Consider the following 12,098-nt stretch of genomic DNA (forward strand, 5'->3'; position numbering starts at 1 on the left):
ACTGAGGATTTTATACAAAGAATTTTGGAGGATTCCCTCCCTTTCAATTGTTTTGAGTCATTTGGGAAGAACTGGGGTTATTTCTTCAAATGTCTGGTAGAATTCAGCAGTGAAGCTGTGTGGTACCAGACCCTCTTTGTTGGGAGGGCCTTTATTACTGATTCAATTTATGCCTTGGTTCTGTGTCTGTTAGGTTTTCTTTGTCTTCATGGCTCAATTTAGGTAAGCTGTATGTGTTCAGGAACCTATTCATTTTCTAGGTTTCCCAGTTTGTTTTGTTGGCATACAGCTCCTTGTACTGGTTTCCAATGATTCTTTTTATTTCTGTAGTGTCTGCTGTTACATTTACTTTTTCATTTCTAATTTTATTGATCTGAATCTTCTCTCTCTCTCTCTCTCTCTCTCTCTCTCTCTCTCTCTTTGGTTAGTTGAACCAATAGTGTGTCAATTTTAAACAAGGTCTTCATTTTGCTGATCATTTGTATTTTTTGTTTCAATTTTGTTGATTTCTTCTCCAATTTTAATTATTTCTTTTCTTTGCCTGGTTTTGGGTTTGGTTTGCTGCTGCTTTTCTAGATCGTTGAGGTGCACAGATGGTTCATTTCTTTAGTGCCTTTCCAGTTTCTTGATATAAGCACCAATTGCTTTAAAGTTTCACCCTAACACTGCTTTTGCTGTATCCCACACACTGTGGTAAGTTGTATTGTCATTTTCATTTGTTTCCAGAAATTTTATGATATCTCTTTTGATTTCTTCTGTGACCTACTGTTCATTCAGGAACACACTGTTCATTCTCCATGTGTTTGCATATGATGCAGAGATTCTTGAGTTGCTGAATTCCAGCTGCATTACATCGTGGTCTGGATAGATGCATGGTATGATTTCAATTTTTTGAAATTGCTGAGACTCCTTTTATGGCCTAGCATATATGGTCAATCCTAGAGAAAGTTCCATGCACTGGGAAGAAGAATGTGTACTCTTTTGCTGTATGGTAGAAGGCTCCATACATATCTGCTAGGTCTATTTGGTCTGTAGTGTCAATTAACTCTGCTGTTTCCTTAGTGATTTTCTGTCTGATCTGTGCATTGCTGAAAGACGGGTATTCAGTTCCCCTGTTACTATTTTATTTAAGTCTATATCTCCCTTTAAATCTCTTAATAATCCTTTCAAATAGCCAGGCACCCTGTAATTAGGTGAATATACATTTAGAATAGTCACATCTTCCTGTTGAATTGATCCTTCTTTGTCTCTTTTAATAGTTTTTGTGTTAAAGTCTACTGTGTCTGATATTAGGATGGCCACACCAGCTCTTTTTTGGTTTCTGTTAGCTTGCAGTATCTTTTTCCCTCCTTTCACTTTCAGTCTGTATATGTCTTTATTAGTAATGTGTGTTTCTTTTAGGCAGCAGATAAATAGGTTTTCTTTTTTTTAATCCATTCATCCAGTCTGTGTCTCTTAACTGGCGAGTTGAGACCATTTACATTCAGTGTGATTATTGTTAAATATTATATATTCTCTGCCTAGTTTCCTTAAATAGACCTGTTTATGTGCTTTGGATTTTGTTTGTACTTTTGCTGGGTCATTTTCTACATTCATCTTTTGTAGCGAAGTTCCTGTTTCTGTGTTTCTGTGTATAGCATATCCTTGAGCCAGTGTTATAGGGATGGGCATGAAGACACAGATTCTTTCAATTTCTGTTTGTTGTGGAAAATCCTTATTTCTCCTTCATTCATAAATGAAAGCTTTGTAGGGTACAGTATTCTGGGTTGACAGTTTTTTTCTCTAGGACTAGGAATTTATCTTGTGATTGTCTCCTTGCCTGTAAGTTTTCAGATGAGAAGTCTGGGGTGAGTCTAATTGGATTACCTCTGAATGTAATTTGTCATTTCTTTCAGGCACATTTTAAGATCTGTTCTTTGTGTTTCACTGAGCTGAGTATTGCCACAATGTGTCGTGGTGAACTCCTTTTCTGGTCCTGTCTATTGGCAGTTCTGTGTATCTCTTGTGCTTGGATGTCTCTTTCAATCTGCCTATTGTGGAAGTTTTCTGATAAAATTTCATTAAGTAGGCCTTCTAATTATTTCTCTCTTTCCACACTTTCTGGAACTTCTATGTGATCTGTACGTTGGATCACCTGATGGAATCTTGTAAATCTCCAACCAACTCTTCATTTTCTAAATTTTTCTTCTTATGTTTGTTCTGACTGTTATTTTTGGAAGTTTGTCTTCAAGTTCTGATATTCACTCTTCTATTTCATCTGTTCTATTATTAAGAGATTCCACTGCATTTTTTATCTGGTCAAATTCTTCGTTATTCTTATTCAGAATTTTTTCTTTGTTCTTTGGCATTTCTGTTTGGTTTCAGATTGGTTTTATTTTTAAATTGATCTCCCTCTGCTATGAGCTGCTATGTGCATGCAGTACCACCTCCCTGAGCTTTGTTTATTTCTGATTCCTGATGGAGCTGGGTACCAGTGCTTTGGTGCACTAAGCCCCACCTGCTGGTGCTGGGCTCCCTGCTCACTTGTTTGTAAAACGAGCTAGGGTTATCATTTAGCATTATTTGCTGTTGTACAACTTGCATGGTGGGTGGGAAATCACTCTGAATTGTTGTGATCCTTGTCCCCGTGTGGTACATGTTGTGAGGTGGCCTCTGCAATCGATGAGTATGCGTACCTGGGCAAACATGGCAGCATGCTGCCTACACACAAAAATGTAAACAACCAATATGGCTTCATCCCACTAACTGTATCTCTGGTTGGGGGGGATAGACACCAATGGATTGTGGTATATTCTCTCTCTCCACCCATTCCTCAGAATTTCTCCTTCCTGCTTAGAGCCCCAAGCACTGTTCACCAAATGTCCCCACTCACTGCATCTTTGTGGGATTGCAACCTCTCACCTGGTTTGCTGAGGAAGAGGCACCTGTCTCCTCACTGCATTCCTGTGCTGCTCATTCTCTATCCTTCAGTCCTCTCTCTGCTTCTGCTGGAGTGGACATGAGCAGCCTCTGGAGGACTTCGGGACATAAATTTTTCAGGATTCTGCCAGCTGTTTGTATCCCTTCTACTCATTAATCATCCATTTTTCACTGCACAACTCAGTACATCCTGCTGCTATACCGCCATCTTGCCCTGTGAATTCAATATTTTCACAAATGCCTAAAAATAAACACAGAAATTCAAGAATCAAGAAAAAAATACAACTTCACTTGCCCTCCCCAAGGAATGCAACAACACATCAAAATCAGAATGTGAAGATTAAGAGACTGAGGAAGTACCTGAAGTGTAATTCAAAAGATTAATCATAGGATTACTCAGAAGGAAATCCACAAATTAAAGAAATCCTTACATGATGTGAATGAGAAATTATCCCCTGAAATTGAAATTTTCAAGAGAAATCAAAATGAAATATTAGAAATGAAGAATTCAACGTGTCAAACAGAAATATATTGGAAAGCCTTAACAACATATTTGGTGAGTCAGAAGAAAGACCATCGAAGCTGGAAGAGAAATCTTTATAAAGTTTTTTGTCAGAACAAAAAAAAGGAGAGTAAATTATAAAAATTATAAATGTTGGAAATTTATGTATACTATCAAATGACCCAACAAACGGGTCTGAGAGTTCCTGAAGGTGTGGAAAGATAGAGCCGATGAGAAGGCCTATTCAGTGAAATAATTACAGAAAACTTCTTCAATTTGGAGAAAGAAAGGGATGTCTAAGTACATGAGGCACATAAAACTCCTTATAGACATGACCAGAAAGGCTCTTCATCACAACACACTGTAGTCAAATTTCAGCACTAAAACATAGAGAAAAGGTTCTAAAATGTACACAAGAAAAAAGCCAGATTACTTTCAGAGGCTTATCAATTATACTCATTGCTAATTTCTTGTACAAAACTCAACAGGCTAGGAGAGAATGGAGAGACACAGCCCAATATTAAGAGAAAAGCTTTCAACCCAGAAGACTGTACCCTGCAAAGCACTCACTTATGAATGAAAATTAAACAAACACCTTCCATAATAAAAAAAGAATTTGTCACCACTTGTCCAGCCTTACTAAAGATGTTTAAGGATGTCCTACACACAGAAACACAGAAACATGGTCATCACTATGAAAGAAGGTGAAGGCAGAAAATATCACGGTAAAAGTACAAAGGAAACCCAAAGCAAACAGAAGGAATATTTACAGAAAAACGGCAGGGCCAAGTCGTGACTTATTGATAGTAACCTTGAATGTAAATGGCCTAACCTCCCCAATTAAAAGATAAAGGCTGGCTAAATGGATTAAGGATAAGACTCATTTATTTAATGCCTTCAAGAAACATCCCTCACCAACAAAGATAGACCCAGACTGAAAGTAAGGATGAAAAAAGATATTGCACGGTAACAGAAGACAGAAACAACCATGTGCAGCCATCCTAATATCAGACAACATAGACATTAACATAAAAACTGTTAAAAGAGACAAAGCAGGACACTATGTAATGATTAAAAGATCAATTCAACAGGAATATGCAACTATCATAAAAGTACATGCACCCAATTCCAGGGTGCCAGGCTGCTTCAAATAAATATCAATAGATCTAAAGGGAGACAGAGACTCCAATACACTAGTAATGGGGGTCTTCAACATCCCACCTTTATCAATGGACAGATCAACTAGACAGAAATTCAACAAAGAAACAATAGATGGGCCAAATGGACCTAATTAATATCTATAGAACCTTTCATCCCACAGTAGCAGAATACACACTTATTTTAAAACTTTTATTTAATGAATATAAATTTCCAAAGTATAGTTTATGGACTACAATGGCTTTTCCCCCCATAACTTCCCTCCCACCCACAACCCTTCCCTCTCCTGCTCCCTCTCGCCTTCCATTCACATCAAGATTCATTTTCAATTATCTTTATATACAGAAGATCAATTTAGCATATATTAAGAAAAGCTTTCAACAGTTTGCACCCACACAGAAAACACAAAGTGTAAAATACTGTTTGAGTACTAGTTACAGCATTAAAACACAATGTACAGCACATTAAGGGCAGAGATCCTACATGAGGAGTAAGTGCACAGTGACTCCTGTTGTTGACTTAACAAATTGACACTCTTGTTTATGGCGTCAATAACCACCCTAGGCTCTTGTCATGAGTTGCCAAGGATATGGAGGCCTTTTGAGTTCACCGACTCTGATAATATTTTAGACAAGGTCATAGTCAAAGTGGAAGTTCTCTCCTCCCTTCAGAGAAAGGTACCTCCTTCTTGAATGACCTGCTCTTTCCACTGGGATCTCACTCACAGAGGTCTTTCACTTAGGTCATTTTTTTTTTGCCACAGTGAATACATATTCTTTTCATTAGTGCATGGGACTTTTTCTAGGATAGGCCATATACTAGGCCATGAAGCAAGTCGCAGCATATTCAAAATAAATGAAATAATAGCATGCATCTCCTTGGACCACAATGGAACTGAATCTGAAAATTAAGAACTCAAGAAACTAGAACACATGCAAATACATGACTGAACAAATCCTCCTGAATGATCAGTGGGTCATAGAAGAAATTAAAAGAGAATTCAAAAATTTTTGGAAAAATATGAAGAAGACAATGCAACATATCAAAATTTATGGGATACAGACAAGAAGAGTTAAGAGGGAATTATGTAACAATTAGTGCCTGTATTAATAAATTGGAAAATAATTAAGCAATCAATGTATCTCAAGGACCCAGAAAAACGACAAATCAAATTTAAAGTTGATAGCAGGAATGAAATAATTAAAATTAGATAAGAAACAAACAAAACTGAAACAAAAAAATCACAAATGATCAGTGAAATGAAAATTCTTTTGTTGGAAAAAATAAATAAAATTGAAACACCATTAGCCTGAATAAACAACAAAAAAAAGTAATAAACCAAGGAGAAAACCCAAATCATTAGAATCAGAGATGAAAAAGGAAATGTAACAAAAATAGCACAGAAATAAAAAGAATCACCAGGAATTCCTACAATGAGCGAAGAAATGGATATAAACCTGGACACATACAATCTACCAAAAGTGAGGCAGCAAGACACAAAAATCCAAACAGATCAATAACCAAGATGGAAATTCAATCAGTAATAAAGACTATCAACAATGAAAAGCCCAGCACCAGATGGCTTCACTGCTAAATTCGACCAGACATTTAAAGAACTAATCCCAATTCTTCTCAAGCTATACAAAACAACTGAAAGGGAGAGAATCCTCCTAAACTCCTTCTATGAAGGCAGCATCACCCTAATTCCTAAACCAGAAAAACGCAACAGAGAAAGAGAACTTTAGACCAATAACCTGATTTACATAGATGCAAAATCCTCAACAAATACTTTCTAATCAAACCCAGCAACATATCAGAAAGATCATTCATTCGGAGAAAGCAGGATTTATGCCTGGTATGCAGGGTGGTTCAACTTTGGATCAGCTCAACTCTGGCCATTGCAGCCATTTGGGGAGTGAACCAGCAGATGGAAGACCTCTCTCTCTCTCTCTCTCTCTCTCTCTCTCTCTCCCTCCCTCCCTCCCTCCCTACCTCCCTCCCTCCTTCCCTCCCTCTCTTTGTAACTCTGTCTCTCAAATAAATAAAATAAAAATCTTTCTTTAAAGAAAGAAGAGAAGAAATTTCGATGGCCAGCAGACACATGAAAAAATGTTTAGGATCACCAGCCATCAGGGAAGTACAAATCAAAGCCACAATGAGGTTTCACCTCAGCCCTCTTAGAATGGCTCTCATATATAAATCAAAAAACAGTAAATGCTAGTGAGGACGTGGAAAAAACAAGTATACCTCCACATTATAACAGAAAGTCCTGCCCACTTGTTAAAGTATGCTGGATTTTGAGATCTTAGTCTTTCTGTAACCAAAGCAATGACAATCAAGTGAGAAGATCTGCTACTCAGGGGTGTTGTTCAAGCATGAGGATTCACTACGCAGTAGCATCACAGTGTCAGCAAGAGGCACACCACCTTGTTATGTGAGTGACATGGCTTGCCTAATTAAGAGCTCTCTTGTCACAATACCCGGAATTATGGCACAGTTCACCAGGGCCTGACCCAAGGCATCTACTTGTGTGCACCATGCTGACTCCATCACTTGGAGCAGTTAGTACTCACATGGCTCCCATGCTCTGTGCGTCCTCCTTTTGCAGCCCTGGCTTTCCTGGATGACGTCCCCAGCGCTGTGCTGGCTTCATCACGCAGGGGAATAGCAGTAGCCCTGGATGAGGAAAAGAGGTGAAGAGAACTGTACAGATGGCTCCGAGGGACAGCCCCTCTGCCTTGAAGAAATTGCAGGGTCTGGCTCATGAGCAGCTCTTGGGACCTGGGAACTCTCACCATCTTCTCTAGCATTCCCTTGGGGTGATGTCTTAGGCACTGGATTCTCCTGCTGAGTCCTGGAAGATAATTCTCACCTCCTTTGAAACCCATGGCGAGGGCCTCTTGGAGAGAACAGCAGGTATCCTGGGATGGAGTCTGAAAGGACAACGTCAGACAGGGGCTGTGGCAGAGAGTTCACAAGGCATTTTTCCCAATCAGCTGCTCCACATCTACCTTGACATACCCTCAATGATTGAATCAGGACCTGGCTGTCAAAGATACCCCGACAATCCTTACCTCTTGGACACTTTCACAACATGTTTCTTTCCCTTAGAGCCCCTACTTGATTGCAGTGCTCTCCATTGCTGTACAAAGGCTCAGTTCCTGTTCTCAAGCAGGTGATTTTAAATAGCTCTGCTCCTGGACATCTGTGTTGGGAAGTTCCCTGCAGGCACAGAATTATGTGTGAGTTCCTGAGACAGTCCACTGTAAAGAGGCACTGTGAGGCTGGTAAGAAGGCTTATAGATGGATAGGGTTTTGGGGAATGCAGTATCCAGGAAGGCACAGCATCTTGTAAGATGGACAGTGTGAGGTCTGATATACCTGGGCTTAGAAAGGGTGGATGTAACCTGTCCAGGGCAAAACTTCAGACCTGGCCTGACTATGAGGATTCTAACTTTGGAGTGTCTGAGTCAAGCTTAGAGAAAAATAATCACCTGATTGGAGATTTTCCTGAAAAGCATCATTAATTATCAGTTCCATCACTGTTACAGATTTTCTTAAATATCTTTCTGTCACACTGGGCTACCATTCCAGAAAAGATCCTTAACTAACACAGATTTAATCATGAAAGAAAATGAATCTTAGACTTTTAACTACCAAGAAAGCTCTAGTGCTCCCTGATAATCCTTGAGATTAAGTACACTGTCCAACCTAAAGTGCCCATACATTTGCTACTAGACATGTGGTTCTGAAGCAAATTCAAACTTGTAGTGAGAGAAAGTCCTAGAAACACAGGTAGAGTGTGATATCGAGGAAGGAAGGGGATGTCCCCATGGAAGTACAGACCAGTTGCCCTCAGTATGTAGGTCTAATATACAGTTAACTATAGAATTTTGGTTTTATTTTTGCATCCCCAAACACACATCAGAAAATGTTGTCCCAAATACACTGCATCTTTCACAGATTCTGGAACAAGAATTCTGGATTCTAAACTAGCCTTTGCCTTTTACTAGCTGTGCGATCTCAATCTCTTACTATCTCTGAGCCTATTATTTCTCAGCCAACAACACTCTACATAAATCAGTTACCATATGTAAAGCAATGGAAGCAGTATCTGGTTGAGAGCGAGTGTTATATCAATGATGAGCTACTATAAATAGGAATCACAGTATTTCAGAAAGTGGGGTTCAAACAATCAGTCAGAAAAAATTCTGAGAGACAATGACACTGAAATGAAAGGCGAAATAGCAAGAGTTAGGCAGGGATAGAGGGTGGGGCAGCAGAAGGGGGTGTCCCAGGAAGGAACAATAATGTTCAGTCTGTGGAAGGGAGGGGACAGGACCAGGGCATAATCATGTTTCTATCTGTGAGCCATTGCCCACGTTCTGTGTTCTCTATGTTAAACAAATATAAAGGAGAACCTTAGCATCCTTAGCACAAAGGCAAGATATAATGAAGACTGCATAAATGTACCCACAAGTCAATGGCAGTATTCAGTCTCCCTTGTGGAGCTGGATCCAGTCCCTGCTCCTCCAGAGCAGATAAAAATGAGAGTCAACCATGGGGGAGCTTTCTAGGCTACATTGGACATAAAGGAATCCACTTTTTGGGTCTGGTGGAGATGAAGTGTGCTAGTCTGGGAGAGCCCTGGCTGAGAGGCTATAGTCAGGCGCATCCACACTTCAGGTGACCACCTCCAAGGGCACTTCTTGGAGGAAAATATATATGGCTCTCCCACTTGTCTCTTGCTCCTGGCACACTTATTTCAGTGAAATGAATGAAAAATGTTTTCCCAAGGACTGATGGCAGATGCTTTACACATAAAAAAAAAAAAAAACAAAACAGTGATCTGGGGCTGGCGCCATGGTTCACTTGGTTAATCTTCTGCCTGTGACGCTGGCACCCATATGGGCACCAGGTTCTAGTCCTGGTTGCTCCTCTTCTAGTCCAGCTCTCTGCTGTGGCCCAGGAGGGCAGTGGAGGATGGCCCAAGTGCTTGGGCCCCTGCACCCACATGGGAGACTGGGAGGAAGCACCAGGCTCCTGGCTTTGGATCGGCACAGTGCCAGCTGTACCGGCCATTTGTGGAGTGAACCAATGGAAGGAAGACCTTTCTGTCTCTCTCACTGTTTATAACTCTACCTGTCAAATAAATTAAAAAAATAAAATAAAATAAAATAAAGAAAATCAGTGATATGATTATTGGCTCTGTAGCAGAAGTGAACATTTTGCTTCTGTATAACTTGGTGTGTTCTTCACAGCTATGTTGTGGCATGCTGGAGCTTGAGCAGCTCTGCCCTGGCCAGCTCTAGGTGGGTAACTTTAGAGGGTTATTCCAACTCCCTCTCTTTCTATGTTTGTGATAAGTGGATAACACTATGAATAATATCTCTCAAAATTAAATTAAGACAATGCATGTTAACTAATAACAGTATTGGGCGATAAACACCAATAATGGCTATAATTATTTTACCATTCTTTTCATTATTACTATTCTAGCTTTATCAGTTGACAAAAACTGGTCTAAACCTGGCTGTGCCTTTAGGTATCCTAGGGAAATTACATTAATATAGATTCTTGGGTCTCAGTTTCAGATATTTAGATTCACAAAGGCTGTGTAAAGTGGGACCTCTGTGCATGTCTACAGATGGTTCTGTTGTATATGATTTATGGGATGACTACATGATCTAGGCAATACTGCATATACCACAGGTATTACATATATAAAATCTGATGTGAATCTGTACCTTGGAGTTGTATTGTGTAATGACTCTGATATGATTTCCAGGGCTATTTTCATTTTTAAGAATCTGTGATTCTGTCCTGTGTCCTAAACAAGCATAACCTCACAGTCTAAACTGAGAACTCACTAGTTGTTTTGAAGCTAATTGACCTACAGTTTTTAATCATTGAGGATTTTAATTATTTGGTCCTTGTGAATGTGGTTTGGATGCATCATGTACAGTCCCACCTGGAAAGATTAGAAGGTGAACACAGCCCTGAACATCTGTGTGTTCTGCCCCTGCAGATTCAGGCAACTGTGAGCCAAAAATACTCAGAAAGGGATGGGTCTTTGGTCCATCAGTTAAGAGGCCTGTGTGCCATGTTGAAATGCCTGGTTTCAATTCCAAGCTCTGGCTCCCAATTTTGGCCTCTAGCCAATGCATACCCTGGGAGGTGGTAGCTAATGGCAGTTATAATGTTATAATGGTAGTTATACCTGTGCTATCCATGTGAGAGACTTAGATTGAATTCTTGGCTCTGGTTCTGGCCCAGCCCAGGCTACGGTGGGCACAGGAGAGTGAATCAGAGGCTGGGGCCTCTCTGTCTCTGGTTTGGGCTCTGTTTCAGTTTCTCTGGCTCTAGAATAAAAATGACTGTATCTATGTTGGATATGTACAGACCATTTTTTTGGTCATCATTTTCTAAACAATACAGTGTAACACTATTTACATACCTTTTGTACTGTATTAGGTATGCTAAGTAATCTAGGGCTGATTTAAGATATGTGGGAGGGCTGTGGGTTATATGCAAAATGCAACATCACTTTATTAAAGGAATCAAGCATCCAAGGGAGGAGAGGTGATTCCTGCAGCCAAACCTCTGAGGATTTGGAGGGAAGACTTTGCAAATGGAATGGGTATGAACTACAGGGCCCTTTCTGCTGAGAGCAGCTAGCTCCCTGCTGGAGCCCAGATTCTATCTGCCTCTGCCCTCTGGACCCTGGTCTTTTGAAAAAATAAACAAAATTGACACCCCATTGGTCCAACTAACTAAAAAAAGAAGAGAAAAGACCCAAATCAATAAAATCAGAGATGAAAAAGGAAACGTAACAACAGACACCACAGAAATAAAAAGAATCATCAGAAATTACTACAAGGAATTGTATGCCAGCAAACAGGGAAACCTATCAGAAATGGATAGATTCCTGGACACATGCAATCTACCAAAATTGAACCAGGAAGACATAGAAAACCTAAACAGACCCATACCTGAGACAGAAATTGAAACAGTAATAAAGGCCCTCCCAACAAAGAAAAGCCCAGGACCAGATGGATTCACTGCGGAATTCTAACAGACATTTAAAGAAGAACTAACTCCAATTCTTCTCAAACTATTCAGCACAACTGAAAAAGAGGGAATCCTCCCAAATTCTTTCTCTGAAGCCAGGATCACCTTAATTCCTAAGCCGGAAAAAGATGCAGCACTGAAAGAGAATTACAGACCAATATCCTTGATGAACATAGATGCAAAAATCCTCAATAAAATTCTGGCCAATAGAATGCAGCAACACATCAGAAAGATCATCCACCCAGACCAAGTGGGATTTATCCCTGGTATGCAGGGATGGTTCCTTGATTCCATGTTCTGGCCTTACTCTCCAGGAACAGTTGTCCTCATCCTAGGGAAACCTTTATCCGATCCTGGGTTCCTTTGACTATCATTGTCATTTGTTACCTTTTGATAACAAGATTATTAATTTCTACCCATCAAATATTCTGCTGAAATTATAATTTGA

At 39.8% G+C, this 12,098-nt stretch overlaps 1 protein-coding gene and 1 long non-coding RNA gene across 2 annotated transcripts in view; both read right to left on the reverse strand.

The window, feature by feature from the left end:
- LOC103346435 (neuroblastoma breakpoint family member 4) overlaps positions 1-12,098 on the reverse strand; it is a 1,612,367-nt gene that overhangs the window by 340,682 nt on the left and 1,259,587 nt on the right. The window contains exons 24-26 of the long non-coding RNA XR_011380966.1: positions 7,654-7,801; positions 7,375-7,512; positions 7,153-7,255 (exon numbers count right to left, since the gene is read on the reverse strand). This is a non-coding gene — a long non-coding RNA (neuroblastoma breakpoint family member 4). The remainder of the gene's footprint in view (positions 1-7,152; positions 7,256-7,374; positions 7,513-7,653; positions 7,802-12,098) is intronic.
- The window catches only part of LOC138844805 (trafficking protein particle complex subunit 9-like), a 315,342-nt gene that overhangs the window by 200,176 nt on the left and 103,068 nt on the right, over positions 1-12,098 (reverse strand). The window lies entirely within an intron of this gene.

This window comes from Oryctolagus cuniculus, chromosome 12 (genome assembly GCF_964237555.1).
Source record: "Oryctolagus cuniculus chromosome 12, mOryCun1.1, whole genome shotgun sequence".
Taxonomy (NCBI): domain Eukaryota; kingdom Metazoa; phylum Chordata; class Mammalia; order Lagomorpha; family Leporidae; genus Oryctolagus; species Oryctolagus cuniculus.